Below are 15,904 nucleotides of genomic sequence, written 5' to 3'. Positions count from 1 at the left end.
TGCTATAACGAGGCTTACCGCACATTGTATGCTTATCACAAGAAGTGGGTCTTCAGCTTTCTTTTCAAGGTTTGCACGGTAGGTAACAGTCTGATGTGTTGGGGTACAGCAATACAGAGTAGCGGAGATGCATGGGACATAACTTGTAAGCTATCGTGACAAGAAAAGAGACAAGGAAAGATGATAAGATGATGCATTCTGTTTTATCCATGTTAATTTTTACAAATCTAGAACATGAAGAAAGATGAAATATAGGGCACACATTATGGGATTCTGGTTAATAAAAAGGTGATATCAGGTCCAGAGAGGTAGATCTGTGTGTCATCAGCATAGAGGTGATACTGAAAGCCGTGAGACCATGAGCTGTCCCAGGCCGAATGTGTAGATGGAGAAGAGCCTTGGTCCTACAACAGAACCTTAGGGAACACCAACACATCGGGGGGTGAGATGAGGAGGTGGTGTGTGAGTGGGATACACTGAATGTCCTGTCAGCTAGGTATAAAAAGATCCAAGACAGGGCCAAGTCTGTGATGCCGAGAGATGAGAGTCTGTAGTAAGAGGGTATGGTCTACTGTGTTGAAGGCAGATGACAGGTCTAGGAGGAGGAAGACAGAGTAGTCTGGCTTGGATTTGGCAGTTAGTAGGTCGCTGGTGACTTTAGTCAGGGCAGTTTCAATGGAATGGTGAGGTCGGAAGCCTGATTAAAAGCGGTTAAACAGGGAGCGGGAGGAGAGGTTGGAAGACAGTTCAAAATAGACGTGTTGATCCAGAAGTTTGGGGGCATAGGGGAGAAGTGATATGGGGCGATAGCTAAAAATAGGATGGGTGAAGGAAGTGGAGGATGGGTGTGATCGAGGTATGTTTGAATCACGAAGGGAAGATGCCAGTTGTTAGTGAGAGGTAGAAGAGGAGGGTTATGCTTGGGATTAAGACTGTGGTATGGTTTGGAATGAGGTGGGATGGTATTAGGTCAAGTTCGCAGGAGGTGAGATGTGATTGGGAGAATAAAGATGATCTTCCATGATGGCGGAGAAGTTGGTTTGTCAATCTTCTGCTTGAAGAATGAGGCTAAGTCTTCAGCTGAGATGAAAGGAGAGGAGAGGGAGGGGAGCTGGTGGACAGGGGAGGGACTTGAAAGTATTGAATAGCTGCTTAGCGTTGTGAGACATGTATGATATGAGAGATGAGAAGAAGGTTTGTTTTGCTGCAGTGAGCAATTGTGCAGCATTTTGAAAACTTCTGTTACTAGACTGCACTCCCTTTCTTTGTCAGTTGCACAGTGATACGCCTTGTAGATTAGGGGCAGGAAGAACATGTGCTCCAGTAGATTACAAGCGCTGCATCAAGTGGCCTCTGCTCCTCTTCCTCCACATTAACGTCACACACAGTACAGTCCTCAGAGGTGGCACCCCAATTACCCTTGTGTTCACCCACGTCACAACTCTCCAACCGGTCAACTGACTATGGAGAAGCACAGATGGGCGAGTCTGCAGAGCTGTTCACACATTGTATTCCGAGGCATCAGAGGTCCTATTCAAAGCTTCACAGACTCAAGAGGGGGAAAGCATGTGTAGCGATGCCCAAAATTTTTTTCAGTTGTTCCGGGCCTGCACGAAGTAGTGTCCGAGAAGAATCCAAACCCTCATCACAAGACATTAGCCCTTGGAGTGGGCACGGATGGGTTGGAGAAAGAAATAAATACACACCAGAACATGGAGAACTAAACTAATATACAACAGGGGTTGGAGAACTAAACTACTAAAAAGCTAAGGTTGGAGAATGAAACAAATACACACCAGAACATGGAGAACTAAACTAATAGAAAACAGAGGTTGGAAAACTAAACTAATAAGAAAACAGGGTTGGAAAACTAACCTTCTAAACAGCTAGGGTTGGAGAACTAAACCACTACACACCAGGGGATGGAGAACTAAACCACTAGTCACCAAGGTGTCACTACACAGCATTTGTTGGAATCCCCAAGGCTTACGGAACAAACCTCTGTATCTAACACTTCCTCCAGTGCTTCTGCATCCTCTACCTCCTCTAGGGCCTCCACCTGCGCCCTCAACCTCTGTCATTTTGAGACACACATTCCAACAGTGCAGAGAGAATCCCCCCCACCCCCATACTGCGCAGCCAGGTTTCACTGCAATCAGGCAATGCAATCAGGCATTAATATGCCTTGGAGATCGCAGTAATACAGCTGAAGAGTTGTGGACAGCTCTCCAGGCCGAGGTTGAGCAATTGCTGTCTCCACTGAACCTGGAGCAAGGGAAGGCTGTATGCGATAACGGTGCAAACCCGGTGGAGGCCCTATGTTGGGGCAACCTTAGACGAGTGCCTTGTATGGCTCGCATCTTCACCCTGATGGTACAGCAATTTCTCCTCCACTATCCCGGCCTGGTTGAACTGCTGCAGAGACCACGGTCTCTGCGTGCTCACTTAAAACTATAAAAATGAGCAGGATCTTTAGTATAAATGCCAGACTACTAGACAATGAGCAAATGCTTTCATGATGATAGAGGCCATCATCTCCTTAGCTTGCTAGTACTTTCCTGTGGGAATGAGCTTGTCTCCAACCAGCCAGGAATATCCAGTGAATGGCACGCCACGGTTTGGCATTAGCACCCAGTACCAGAAGCAAAGCCATCCACAATTTCCATACCTCAGGAATTTTATTTGGCAGACTGGCTGAGCAAACATTAGTTTCTCACAAAGGAGGTGAAGACACTGAGTGGCAGTAGGTGCAAGTTTCTCCAGCATGACCTGTTTGTTATTGTTAGATATCAGAGGGAGAACATAACTGGGCTTTGCCAAGGTGCCATATTGCATCATAAGTCTTATAGACCCTGCACTTGCGGCTTTACATTCTACAGGATTATGGGGAAGGAGACAGTAGGTCGTGAAGTTGCATTAGCTCCGGTGGTGTTGAGGTGAGGTGGCAGCGAGACAATGGCAGGCTGTAGGCTGTCTTGAAGGGATGGGTTTTCAGGTTGTGTCTGAAGGATCCGAATGTGGTGGCTAATCAGACGTGTTGAGGCACAGAATCTCAGAGGATGGGGGATATTTGGTAGAAGTATTGGAGGTGATTGGGTGAGGAGCAAATAAGTGTGGAAAGAATGAGGTCTTGGGAGAACCAAAGATTACGGATGGGAATATATTGGGACATTAGTTCAGAGATGTGTGGAGAAGAAAGGTTATGGATGGCTTTGTACATCAGTGTTAGTAGTTTGAACTGGATACGCTGGGCAATTTGGAGCCAGTGAAGGGATCTTATAGCTTGCAATCTTATGGATTGCTGGAGCCAGTCCTCAGTAAAAATAGCAGCCATAGAGTGTCCGGGAACCGTCCCACACACTTTTCTTAGCCAGGGATGCTTCTCGGCAGGGTTGGACTGGCCCATCAGAGAACCGGAGACTCCTCCGGTGGGCCCTGGATTCTCCATCAGGAGAGTTCATAGCGCAAACCTTGCAGGTTGTGATGATGATGTGGCCATCCATCACCTTAGTTTTCTATTACTTGGAATGCAAGCGCAAGTATGCAACCAGCCACCCAATGAAAGGAAGCAATACTAAACTGCCAGATTTCAGGACAGCTGCTTGCACTTGAAATGTTGCCTTTTAGGTTTGTGGAGGCGGAAGCTTTTCACAACCTCATGGCGGCGGCTGGTTCTCTATACTAGGTCCACAGCCTCCACTATTTCTCCTGGTGTCGTCCCCACCTCCCACAAGCAGGGGTCCCAGAACATTTCCCGTGCTATCCCCAGTGTACTTAGTGGGAAGGACCACCTAACCAAAAACACGTGGGCAAGTGAATGTGGCCAGGGATGGTACATCTCACTGGAGCCAGGCGACAGAAAAAAAGAAGCCATAGAGTGTCCAGGAACCTTCCCACACACTTTTGTTAGCCAGGGCTGCTTCTCGGCAGGGTTGGACGGGCCCACCAGAGAACCGGAGAATCCTTTGGTGGGTCCTGGCTTCTCCTTCAGGAGCGTTTATAGTGCAAACCTTGCAGCTGCTATGGGGCTCTTTAGTGGGGGAGAATGGTGGTCCCTCTCAATCAAATCAAGAGGACGACTGTCCATGTTCTTCTCCTCATCCTCCTCCTCCTTCTCATTATCACCCAATCCACATTGAGATGAGACGAGGCTGGGCTGCATAGTTCCTTGCTCCGCCTGCAATGCCTCCTCTTTAACTGTGAGCATCAAGTGTTTCAGTAGACAGAGAAGCGGGATGGTGACACTAATTATGGCGTCATTGCTGCTCACTATCTTGGTGGAGTTTTTGAGGATGGTACAGATGTCAAGCATCCATGCCCACTCATCATTTATTATGTGCAGAGGCTGACCTGAATGCCGATGGGCGTGTTGAAACTGGTACTCAACAACTGCCTTCTGCTGCTCACAAATCCTTTCCAACATCTGCAGTGGTGATTTCCAACATGTAGTGACATGGCACAACAGTCGGTGAGCTGGAAGCTACATTTGCTGCTGAAGCACTGCCAGGGTGGCGGAAGCTATAGCTGACTTTCTGAAATGGGCACACATGCATTGTACTTTCACAAGCAGCTCTAGCAGATCTGGGTAGGTTTTTGAGAAACCGCTGAACACTAAGTTGAGCACATTTAGTGCTCTCTCATTGCTAATGTGTACCCCTGTATGGAGAACAATATCACCACCGAAAAATTAAAAGATGAAATATAGCCTGCTTTATATACCATGGTACTAAGAAAACCAATTTCAAATATATCTTGTGTACCCCGTATCAAAAATATCTGCACTAAAGGATTCATTTCACTACAGTAGAACTAGTATAATGGTGACCAGCAACTCTTCCACTACAGCCAATCCAATAGATGGATAGACCCAATCAAGATTCTCCACATTTCAAAAAATTAGGGCCTAAACACACCAAAGTGGCATCAATTTCACCAGAATAGAAGTAGTTTAATGGAGACAGAAACCTCTTCCACTACAGCCAACCCAATAGATGGAGATCCAATCAGGATTCCCCACATTTCCAAAAATTTGTGCCAGACACCAGCAAAGTGGCATCAATTTCAGTACAGTAGAAATTGTAGAATTAGGAATGACACATCTTCCCCTAATATTAACCCAGTAGATGGAGACTCAATCAGAAGTGTTTACATTTCCCTAAATTAGGGCCTAGCACCACCAAAGTAGTATCAATTTCACCACAGTAGAAGTAGTTTAATCGAGATTGAAACCTCTTCCACTACAGCCAACCCAATAGATGGAGAGACCCAATCAGGATTCTCCACATTTCCAAAAATAAGTGGCAGACACCAGAAAAGTGGCATCAATTTCACCAGAGTAGAAGTAATTTAATGGAGACCGAAACCTCTTACACTACAGCCAAACCCAACAGATGGAGACCCAGTCAGGATTCCCAACATTTCCAAAAATTAGTGGCAGACACCAGCAAAGTGGCATCAATTTCACCAGAGTAGAAGTAGTTTAATGGAGACAAAAACCTCTTCCACTACAGCCAACCAAATAAATGGAGACCAATCAGGATTCCCCAGATTTCTAAAAATTACTGACAGACACCAACAAAGTGGCATCAATTTCAGTACAGTAGAAATTGTACAATTAGGAATGACACCTCTTCCCCTACAGCCAACCCAGTAGATGGAGACCTTATCAAGATTCCCCACACTTCCAAAAATTACTGGCAGACACCAGCAAAGTGGCATCAAGTTCACTACAGTACAAATTGTAGAATTAGGAACTACATGTCTTCCCCTAAAGCCAACCCAGCAGAAGGAGACTCAATGAGAAGTGTTTATATTTCGTAAATTAGGGCCTAACACCACCTAAGTGGCATGAATTTTACCAGAGCAGAAGTAGTTTAGTGAAGACAGAAACCACTTACACTACAGCCAAACCCAGTAGATGGAGACACAATCAGGAGTGTTCATTTTTTAAAAATGAGGGCCTAAAACCACCAAAGTGGCATGAATTTCACTAGCGCTTAAGTAATATAATGGGGACCGACACCGCTTCCACTACAGCCAACCCAATAGATGGAGACTACTGTTGAGCGAACATGCTCGACACTGCTCGGTACTCGCCCGAGCATCACGCTACTTGGGATGTTCGGCGAGCACCGAGCATTTCCGGGTTACTCGGGCGGGAGCTCGGGTCTCCGCCCTGCATATTTGGCGCTCTTTACAGAGCCAATGAACATGCAGGGATTGCCAGCCAGTCACTGTAATGCTGCAGCCATGTTGGTTGTGGGCATTACAGTGATTGGCTGGCCGCACAGTGTCACCTCGAGTATTTAAAACCGGGCGCCGCCATCTTGGACACAGTCGCTCCGGATTAGACAGTGTAGGGACAGCGCTGCTGATTTAGGGAGAGATATAAACTGCGAAATAGTTAGTGTAGGGTCTGTAAAGGCTGCCAGAACAAACAAACAGTCCTTTTCAGGACTAATATCCCTCCCAGATACCAGGCAGGCAGGCTGTATAGGAGACACAGTGGTTATACCAGCAAACGCTGCATTACAGTTCTGTGTGCTCCTTTTGCTGAAATTGCTGGACATAGCACCAGGTGTCGGGGGCCAGGAAAAATCCTTTTTTTTTCATCTAAATCCTCCTTTTTTTTTCCTCCTTCACACTGTACAAATACCCGTCTTATTAACCTTTTGGTGTGTCCCCCCCCACACAAAAAAAAAGCGTGTCTCTGATTTTTCAGACACAAATATAATTGTTGAAAATAGTCTGGTGTAGGCTAGAGAAACAGAAGTGTTGTTTTGCACTTCCACGGTTCAAACCTCTGTATTATCCATTTTGGGCCATTTGTATGTAAAAAAAACAAACAGTTTGAGCGTGTCGCTCACTGTTCAGCCGCAAATCTATATATTTAAAAAAGTCTGGTATACCCCAGTAAACAATAACTGTGGTTTTGCCATCCCACGGTAAAAAACCTCTTTTATTCAGGTTTTGGTATATTTTCCGTAAAGAAAAACAGTAGTGTCTCCTGACTGTTGTGACACAAAAATATATCTGTTGAAAATAGTCTTGTGTAGGCCCGACATCCCAGTGTGGTTTCGCAGTTCCATGGGTCAAATCGCTGTACTATCCAGTTTTGGGCCTTTGGTATCTAAAAAAAAAGCAGTTTGAGTGTATCGTTCACTGTTCAGCCGCAAATATCTCTATTTAAAAAAGTGTGGTATACCCCAGTAAACAATAACTGTAGTTTTGCCATCCCACAGTAAAAAATCTCTATTATTCAGCTTTTGGTAGTTTTTTCCGTAAAGAAAAACAGTAGTGTCTCCTGACTGTTGTGACACAAAAATATATCTGTTGAAAATAGTCTTGTGTAGGCCCGACATCCCAGTGTGGTTTCGCAGTTCCATGGGTCAAATCGCTGTACTATCCAGTTTTGGGCCTTTGGCATCCAAAAAAAAAGCAGTTTGAGTGTGTCGCTCACTGTTCAGCCGGAAATATCTCTATTTAAAAAAGTGTGGTATACCCCAGTAAACAATAACTGTGGTTTTGCCATCCCACGGTAAAAAATCTCTATTATTCAGCTTTTGGTAGTTTTTTTCGTAAAGAAAAACAGTAGTGTCTCCTGACTGTTGTGACACAAAAATATATCTGTTGAAAATAATCTTGTGTAGGCCCGACATCCCAGTGTAGTTTCGCTGTTCCACGGGTCAAATCGCTGTACTATCCAGTTTTGGGCCTTTGGTATCTAAAAAAAAAGCAGTTTGAGTGTGTCACTCACTGTTCAGCCGCAAATATCTCTATTTAAAAAAGTGTGGTATACCCCAGTAAACAATAACTGTGGTTTTGCCATCCCACGGTAAAAAATCTCTATTATTCTGCTTTTGGTAGTTTTTTGCGTAAAGAAAAACAGTAGTGTCTCCTGACTGTTGTGACACAAAAATATATCTGTTGAAAATAGTCTTGTGTAGGCCCGACATCCCAGTGTGGTTTCGCAGTTCCACGGGTCAAATCGCTGTACTATCCAGTTTTGGGCCTTTGGTATCTAAAAAATAAGCAGTTTGAGTGTGTCGCTCACTGTTCAGCCGCAAATATCTCTATTTAAAAAAGTGTGGTTTAACCCAGTAAGCAATAACTGTGGTTTTGCAATCCCACGGTAAAAAAACTCTATTATTCAGCTTTTGGTAGTTTTTTCCGTAAAGAAAAACAGTAGTGTCTCCTGACTGTTGTGACACAAAAATATATCTGTTGAAAATAGTCTTGTGTAGGCCCGACATCCCAGTGTGGTTTCGCAGTTCCATGGGTCAAATCGCTGTACTATCCAGTTTTGGGCCTTTGGTATCTAAAAAAAAAGCAGTTTGAGTGTGTCGCTCACTGTTCAGCCGCAAATATCTCTATTTAAAAAAGTGTGGTATACCCCAGTAAACAATAACTGTGGTTTTGCCATCCCACGGTAAAAAATCTCTATTATTCAGGTTTTGGTATATTTTCCGCAAAGAAAAACAGTAGTGTCTCCTGACTGTTGTGACACAAAAATATATCTGTTGAAAATAGTCTTGTGTAGGCCCGACATCCCAGTGTGGTTTCGCCGTTCCACGGGTCAAATCGCTGTACTATCCAGTTTTGGGCCTTTGGTATCTAAAAAAAAAGCAGTTTGAGTGTGTCACTCACTGTTCAGCCGCAAATATCTATTTAAAAAAGTGTGGTATACCCCCGTAAACAATAACTGTGGTTTTGCCATCCCACGGTAAAAAATCTCTATTCTTCAGCTTTTGGTAGTTTTTTGCGTAAAGAAAAACAGTAGTGTCTCCTGACTGTTGTGACACAAAAATATATCTGTTGAAAGTAGTCTTGTGTAGGCCCGACATCCCAGTGTGGTTTCGCAGTTCCATGGGTCAAATCGCTGTACTATCCAGTTTTGGGCCTTTGGTATCTAAAAAAAAATGCAGTTTGAGTGTGTCGCTCACTGTTCAGCCGCAAATATCTCTATTTAAAAAAGTGTGGTATACCCCAGTAAACTATAACTGTGGTTTTGCCATCCCACTGTAAAAAATCTCTATTATTCAGGTTTTGGTATATTTTCCGTAAAGAAAAACAGTAGTGTCTCCTGACTGTTGTGACACAAAAATATATCTGTTGAAAATAGTCTTGTGTAGGCCCGACATCCCAGTGTGGTTTCGCAGTTCCATGGGTCAAATCGCTGTACTATCCAGTTTTGGGCCTTTGGTATCTAAAAAAAAAGCAGTTTGAGTGTGTCGCTCACTGTTCAGCCGCAAATATCTCTATTTAAAAAAGTTGTGGTATACCCCAGTAAACAATAACTGTGGTTTTGCCATCCCACGGTAAAAAATCTCTATTATTCAGCTTTTGGTAGTTTTTTCCGTAAAGAAAAACAGTAGTGTCTCCTGACTGTTGTGACACAAAAATATATCTGTTGAAAATCGTCTTGTGTAGGCCCGACATCCCAGTGTGGTTTCGCAGTTCCATGGGTCAAATCGCTGTACTATCCAGTTTTGGGCCTTTGGTATCTAAAAAAAAAGCAGTTTGAGTGTGTCGCTCACTGTTCAGCCGCAAATATCTCTATTTAAAAAAGTGTGGTATACCCCAGTAAACAAACTGTGGTTTTCCTCTTCCACGGTTCTAATCTACTCTTTATTACCCTTTTTCCATTGATAGTTCAAGTGTAAGCTATTTTACTTCATTTACAATGGACAAGGTGCGTGGCAAGGGACGTGGAAGCGGACGTTCTGGTGATGGTTCGTGCAGAGGACGGGGCCATGGAAAAGGTGAAAATGTGCCACAACCAACAGCCACATCTTCTCGCTCCTACTTCTTGACCGAATTACTAGGGAAGCACAGAACACCAGTATTGAGAACTGATCAGTGTGAACAGTTTATTAATTGGATAGCAGATAATACTTCCAGTTACCTGGGCACCACCACCTCCGGTCTGTCTTCCACACGGTCAACTCTTAGTAGCCGTGAGTCTCGACCGCATATTCCTCCTCACCCTGATGCTCCTTCCTCCCACCATGCCGAGTGTCGTCAGACAGCAAGTGATCCCACACTTGGACACTCTGAAGAGCTGTTCACTGGTCCATTTCCATATTTGGGCCCCTCGCCTAATACGCTTGAAGTGGTGGAAGAGGAGATCCCATGTTGCGATGCCCAAATATTTGAACAGCCACGGCCACAGGAAGTCGACGTTGGCAATCTGTCACAAGAGGTGGACGATGACGAGACACAATTGCCAGGAAGTGAGGAGGAGGATCGTGGTGCGCAAGTGGAAGAGGAGGAGGTGGTGGATGATCTAGTAACTGACCCAACATGGAAGGAGGACATGCAGATTGAGGCCAGCAGCACACAGGGGGAGGGAGGCAGAGTACCGCAACAGGCAGGAAGAAGCAGTGTGGTGGCCGCAGACAGAAGGCAATCAACAGTTCCCCGTAACACCAACACGAGGGACGTTGCCAGTACAAGCGGTAGGTCTTCCAGAGTCTGGAATTTTTTTAAAGACTCTGCTGATAAACCCAAAAAGGCCATATGTTCCACCTGCCATGCCAGCATCAGCAGGGGTGACAAAACTACCAGCCTGACCACCACCAGCATGATCAGTCACATGGCAGCAAAGCACCCGACTTTGTGGGGCGAAACCCAGGGTCCACGACCAGTGTCAGCGGGTGTCACCACTGCTTCTTCCACTGTTGTGCGTGCAATAGAACCCCCTGTTGTGTGTGCAAGGCAATCCCCTGTCCATACTGCATGTAAAGTTTCTCAAGAAACAGCATCAACGTCCACGTCCACGTCCCACCGCAGCGTTCAATTGTCCATATCCCAGACCTTTGAACGAAAGCGGAAATTCGCAGCTAACGCCCCACAGGCCACAGTCCTAAATTCGCACATTTCACTACTGCTTGCGTTGGAAATGCTGCCTTTTAGGCTGGTGGAGACGGAATCCTTCTGCAATCTTATGGCGCTGGCAGTCCCTCGGTACTCGGTCCGCAGCCGACACTATTTTGCCCGGTGTGCCATCCCCGCACTACACAAGCACGTGTCCCAAAGCATCTGCCGTGCCCTCAACAATGCAGTTACTGGGAGAGTCCACCTGACAATGGACACGTGGACAAGTGCTTGTTGCCAGGGATGGTACATCTCTCTGATGGCACACTGGGTAAACATAGTGGAAGCCGGGACCCAGTCGGACCTTGGGACGGAACACATCCTCCCCACACCAAGGATTGCGGGCCCTATGTCAGTAAGAGTTGCCCCCACAGTGTACAGCTCCTGCGCATCCTCCTCCTTCTCCTCATGTTCAGCCTCCATCTCAGATATCACCACATCAGTTACAAGCTGGAAGCACTGCAGTACTGCCTCCGCTAAGCGGCAACAGGCTGTGCTGAAACTCATAAGCTTAGGTGATAAACCTCACACTGCTTGTGAGTTGTGGACAGCTGTGAAAGAGCAGGCAGATCTGTGGCTGAGACCGCTGAACCTACATCCCGGCATGGTCGTGTGTGACAATGGCCGTAACCTGGTGGCGGCACTGAGGCGAGGTGAGATCACACACGTACCATGCCTGGCTCATGTGCTTAACCTTGTGGTTCAGCGGTTTCTTAAATCGTACCCCGAGTTGCCAGATCTGCTCGAGAAAGTACGCCGCCTGTCAGCTCATATTCGCAGGTCGGTTACAGCTTCCGCCGCCCTTGCTGTGTTGCAGCAGCGTTTGCAGCTTCCGGCACACCGACTGGTGTGTGATGTCCCCACACGTTGGAACTCTACCCCCCACATGTTGCAAAGGATTTGTGAGCAGAAGAGAGCAGTGGTGGAGTACCAGCTGCAACAAGGCCGTCGATATTCAGGTCAGACTCCACACATAAGACCTCAGGAGTGGACCTGGATGTCTGACATATGTACCATCCTGACAAACTTTGAGGAGGCCACCAAGATGGTGAGTGGCGATGACGCCATCATTAGTGTCAGCATCCCACTTGTCTGTCTTTTGCAACGCTCTCTGCAGAGAATTAAAGAGGAGGCATTGCAGCCAGAGTATGATGAGATGGATCAAGAAGCTGTAGCGGGCGATTACACACAGCCCAGCCTCATCTCATCCCAACGTGCATTGGGGGACAATGAGGGAGAGGAGGAGGAGGTGGAGGAGGAAGAACAGGAGCTGCTATCATGAGTTGTAGACGGTAGTACCTGTACAACTGTCATACCGTCGGTTCAGTACCTTGCCGACCGTACCAGCATCCTCCGTGACTCCTCTGTGCCTTTTAATTATTGGGTATCCAAGCTGGACACTTGGAATGAACTCGCTCTGTATGCCTTGGAGGTCCTGGCCAGCCCTGCTGCTAGCGTGTTATCGGAGCGTGTTTTTAGTGCCGCTGGGGGAATTATAACTGATAAGCGCATTCGCCTGTCAACTGACAATGCTGACAAGCTGACCCTTATCAAAATGAACAAGGGCTGGATTGGGCCAGACTTCTCATCACCACCAAATGACAGCAGAGTAACATAAAGTCAAATCCACTGTGTTATTTCGAGATGTGTATTCACATGCACCACTTCACACAAACACATGGGTATACGCTTCCTCGTTTCGGCTGTTTTATCTTCTTCTCCTTATCCTCAGCCTCCACCACCACTATACCACCAGGGTGCCAGCATTACAAGTTCCTCCGTCCTTATTTTTGGCAGCTTTTGCTTGCAAGGCATAAGCAAATACTATGGGACACCCACTCCCCAATAATGGGACTTATGTTTGTAATATGCTGTACTGCATGGCTCTTGTAAGGGGCATTGCAAGTTGCTCCGTCCTAATTTTTGGCAGCTTTTGCTGGCAAGGCATAAGCAAATACTATGGGAGACCCACTCCCCAATAATGGGACTTACGTTTGTAATATGCTGTACTGCATGGCTCTTGTAAGGGGCATTGCAAGTTGCTCCGTCCTAATTTTTGGCAGCTTTTGCTTGCAAGGCATAAGCAAATACTATGGGAGACTCACTCCCCAATAATGGGACTTATGTTTGTAATATGCTGTACTGCATGGCTCTTGTAAGGGGCATTGCAAGTTGCTCCGTCCTAATTTTTGGCAGCTTTTGCTTGCAAAGCATAAGCAAATACTATGGGAGACCCACTCCCCAATAATGGGACTTATGTTTGTAATATGCTGTACTGCATGTGACGCGCCCCCTGGGCTGTGTGTACATGTGTGTGGGATACCCGGTGCCGGGTCTCTGGGGTCTGTAGTCTCCGTGGCGGTGACCAGGTCCCATGGCTCAGGCTGGCCAAACCAGTGGCAGTCTTTCTTAGGTTTTGAGGTTAATTGTCCGACTGCGCCACCCGTGGATTGTGGTCAGGGAGTACCACCGCTGTGAGGCAGACCGCTGAGACTGGTGTTGTGTGCGCAGCAGAGAATGGGATAACTCCCCACGGGAGGAGTATAGCCTCAGGGCAGTGAGTGTGGATGATGGGGTTGAAGGTGGACGAGCGCAGCAGGAACGACTCAGAGTCTTTGCAGTGCAGTTCAGGGTCTTTACTGATGATTATAAGGTAGACCCTCCCGGGAGTACTGGCTAGCATAAGAGGCCTGGTCAGTCTCTGAGCAAGTAGGAGTTCCCCTGGCCAGGTGGAGTTGTAGGCCTCCCCGTCTGTCTGCACTCTTCCTGGCTACCTTGCTGTAAGTGGGTAGAAGTAGCCCACGTCCCTGAGTGTACCGTGTAGTGCTCACCCGTATGGCTGGTGACTTGGGGCCTTCTGTTAGCCTCCGCTCCACGAGGGCGGTGCTGGTCCCTTGCTTGTGACTGAGCCTCCTGGCTTCTATGGCCAGAGGACCTGAAATCCCCTGCCGGCTGGTTTCTGCTGCTGGATATATAAGTCCTCACAGCCTCTGACTCCTGTGTCCGGTTCCTATTGTCTTCTGCCTGGGCGAGCTCTGCTCAGCTTCCAGCCCCTGGTCTTTAGCTCCTAGCTCCTACAGAGCTCCTTGCTGTTACTTTCCCTTGCTCTCACTCTGACTCTGACTGTTCTCTGTTCTCTGACTCACTCAACCCCGCCCCAGATCCAGTTTATAAGGGCAGAATTCTCCCCTCCCAGGACTGGGGCAGGAGGGTGTTGCATGTTTAAGGGATCCTGACCAGGAAACCTCCCACTTGCTCTCCGACGTAATATCTCTATTACTGTGGTGACCAGACCGCTAGGGTGCCACACATGGCTCTAGTAAGGGGCATTGCAGTTCCTCATAATTTTTGGAAAGCCTTCCATTCACTGCTTAGGTCAACAGTGCACAGGAGACCCAGTTGCTATAAATGGAAAAAAAGGTTTAGTTAATGCCCTCTGACCTCCATGTCATTTCCAAGGGGCATTGGAGTGCCTCGAAATTTTTGGTAGGCATTGCACTCACTGTATGCCCTATAACTGTGTAGCCGAACCGCTCCTTTTGGTACAGAAACATATCCTACAAGACATATCTGGTTGACTGGCTTGATATTGATGTGAATGGTCCCTGTTCCTCCTGCTCTTTCTCCTTTGCCACTACCTCATCCATCATTTATCACCTGAAGCTTTGTTTTAACGGGAGTCATAGAACTTGGATAGTAGCAGGAAAACATCCAGCAATCCTCGGAGGAGGTAGGATATGCGCCAAAACGCTGACCACCTCAGGCCTAGCCGCTACTACATACATGCGCTTGCATTACAACAAAACAAAGCAGATGCTAACTTCTATCATCCTCATCATGCTCCTCACCTTGGCACTCTCAACTCCCCTGATGGAGAAGCCAGGGCCCACCAGAGGAGTCTGATAGTCCGGTGGGCTCGGCCAATGCTGCCCTAAAGCAGGCCAGGCTAACAAAAGTGTCGGAAAGGTTACCGGGACAAATAGGGGTGGCTGGGGACCGAGTATGGCCACCCGGCCACCCCCTGGAGGCTGGGGAGCAAGCGGGGACACCCGGCCACCAGGCGGCTGGGGACTGAGTATGGATACCAGGCCGCCGACACAACCATGGCGTGGTGGCCAGATTCCGCCTCCACATGCCTAAAAGGCCCAATTTAAAGTGCAAGCAAGCAAGCAGTATGGTATTGCAGCCTGGGGGTGGGTGGGTGGCAGGCTGCATACTTGCGCTTGCATTGCAAGGAATGGGAGAGGTACAATTGAACACTGCCCTGGGACAAGGACTTGAATGGGGATAGTTGCAAGTCTGCAACGACAGGTGCAAAGTGGGAGGCATCTTCGCATGTACCATGAACAGGGGTTTGGCATGCACACACTACAGCGGAATAGGCTCTCCTTCCCACTAAATGCACTGGGGAGGGCACAGGTAATGTTTTGGTATACGCGCTTAATCTTATGTATAAGGCACACCAGGACAAATAGGGGCGGCTGGGGACTGAGTATGGATACCTCGCTGCCGAAGCAGCCATGAGGTAGTGGCCAGCTTCGGCCTCCTCCAAACTAAAAGGCCGCATTTCAAGTGCAAGCTAGCAGTATGGAATTGCAGTCTGGGGGTGGGTGGGTGGCAGGCTGCACACTTACACTTGCATTAAAAGAAAACATAGCAGATGCTAACTTCTGTCATCATCATCATGCTACTCACCTTGGCACTCTCAACTCCACCGATGAAGATGTCAGGGCCCACCGGAGGAGTCTGGTTCTCTGGTGGGCTCGTCCAATGCTGCCTAAAGCAGGCCGGGCTAAGAAAAGTGTGTGGGGGGATGTTCCAAGGAAAAATAGGGGCGACTGGGGACCGTTTATGGACACTCGACTGCCCCCAGGCGGCTGGGGACCGTGTGTGGACACCCGGCCGCGGGGCTGCTGGGGACCGAGTATGGACACCCGGCCGCCGGGTGGCTGGGGACTGAGTATGGATTCCAGGCCGCCAACACAGCCATGACGTGGTAGCCTGATTCCCCCTCCACATACCTAAAAGG

Source organism: Phyllobates terribilis, unplaced genomic scaffold (assembly GCF_046119375.1).
Source record: "Phyllobates terribilis strain yellow unplaced genomic scaffold, ASM4611937v1 Scaffold_4__5_contigs__length_816908805, whole genome shotgun sequence".
NCBI lineage: Eukaryota > Metazoa > Chordata > Amphibia > Anura > Dendrobatidae > Phyllobates > Phyllobates terribilis.
Note: the sequence above shows the minus strand (reverse complement) of the source record.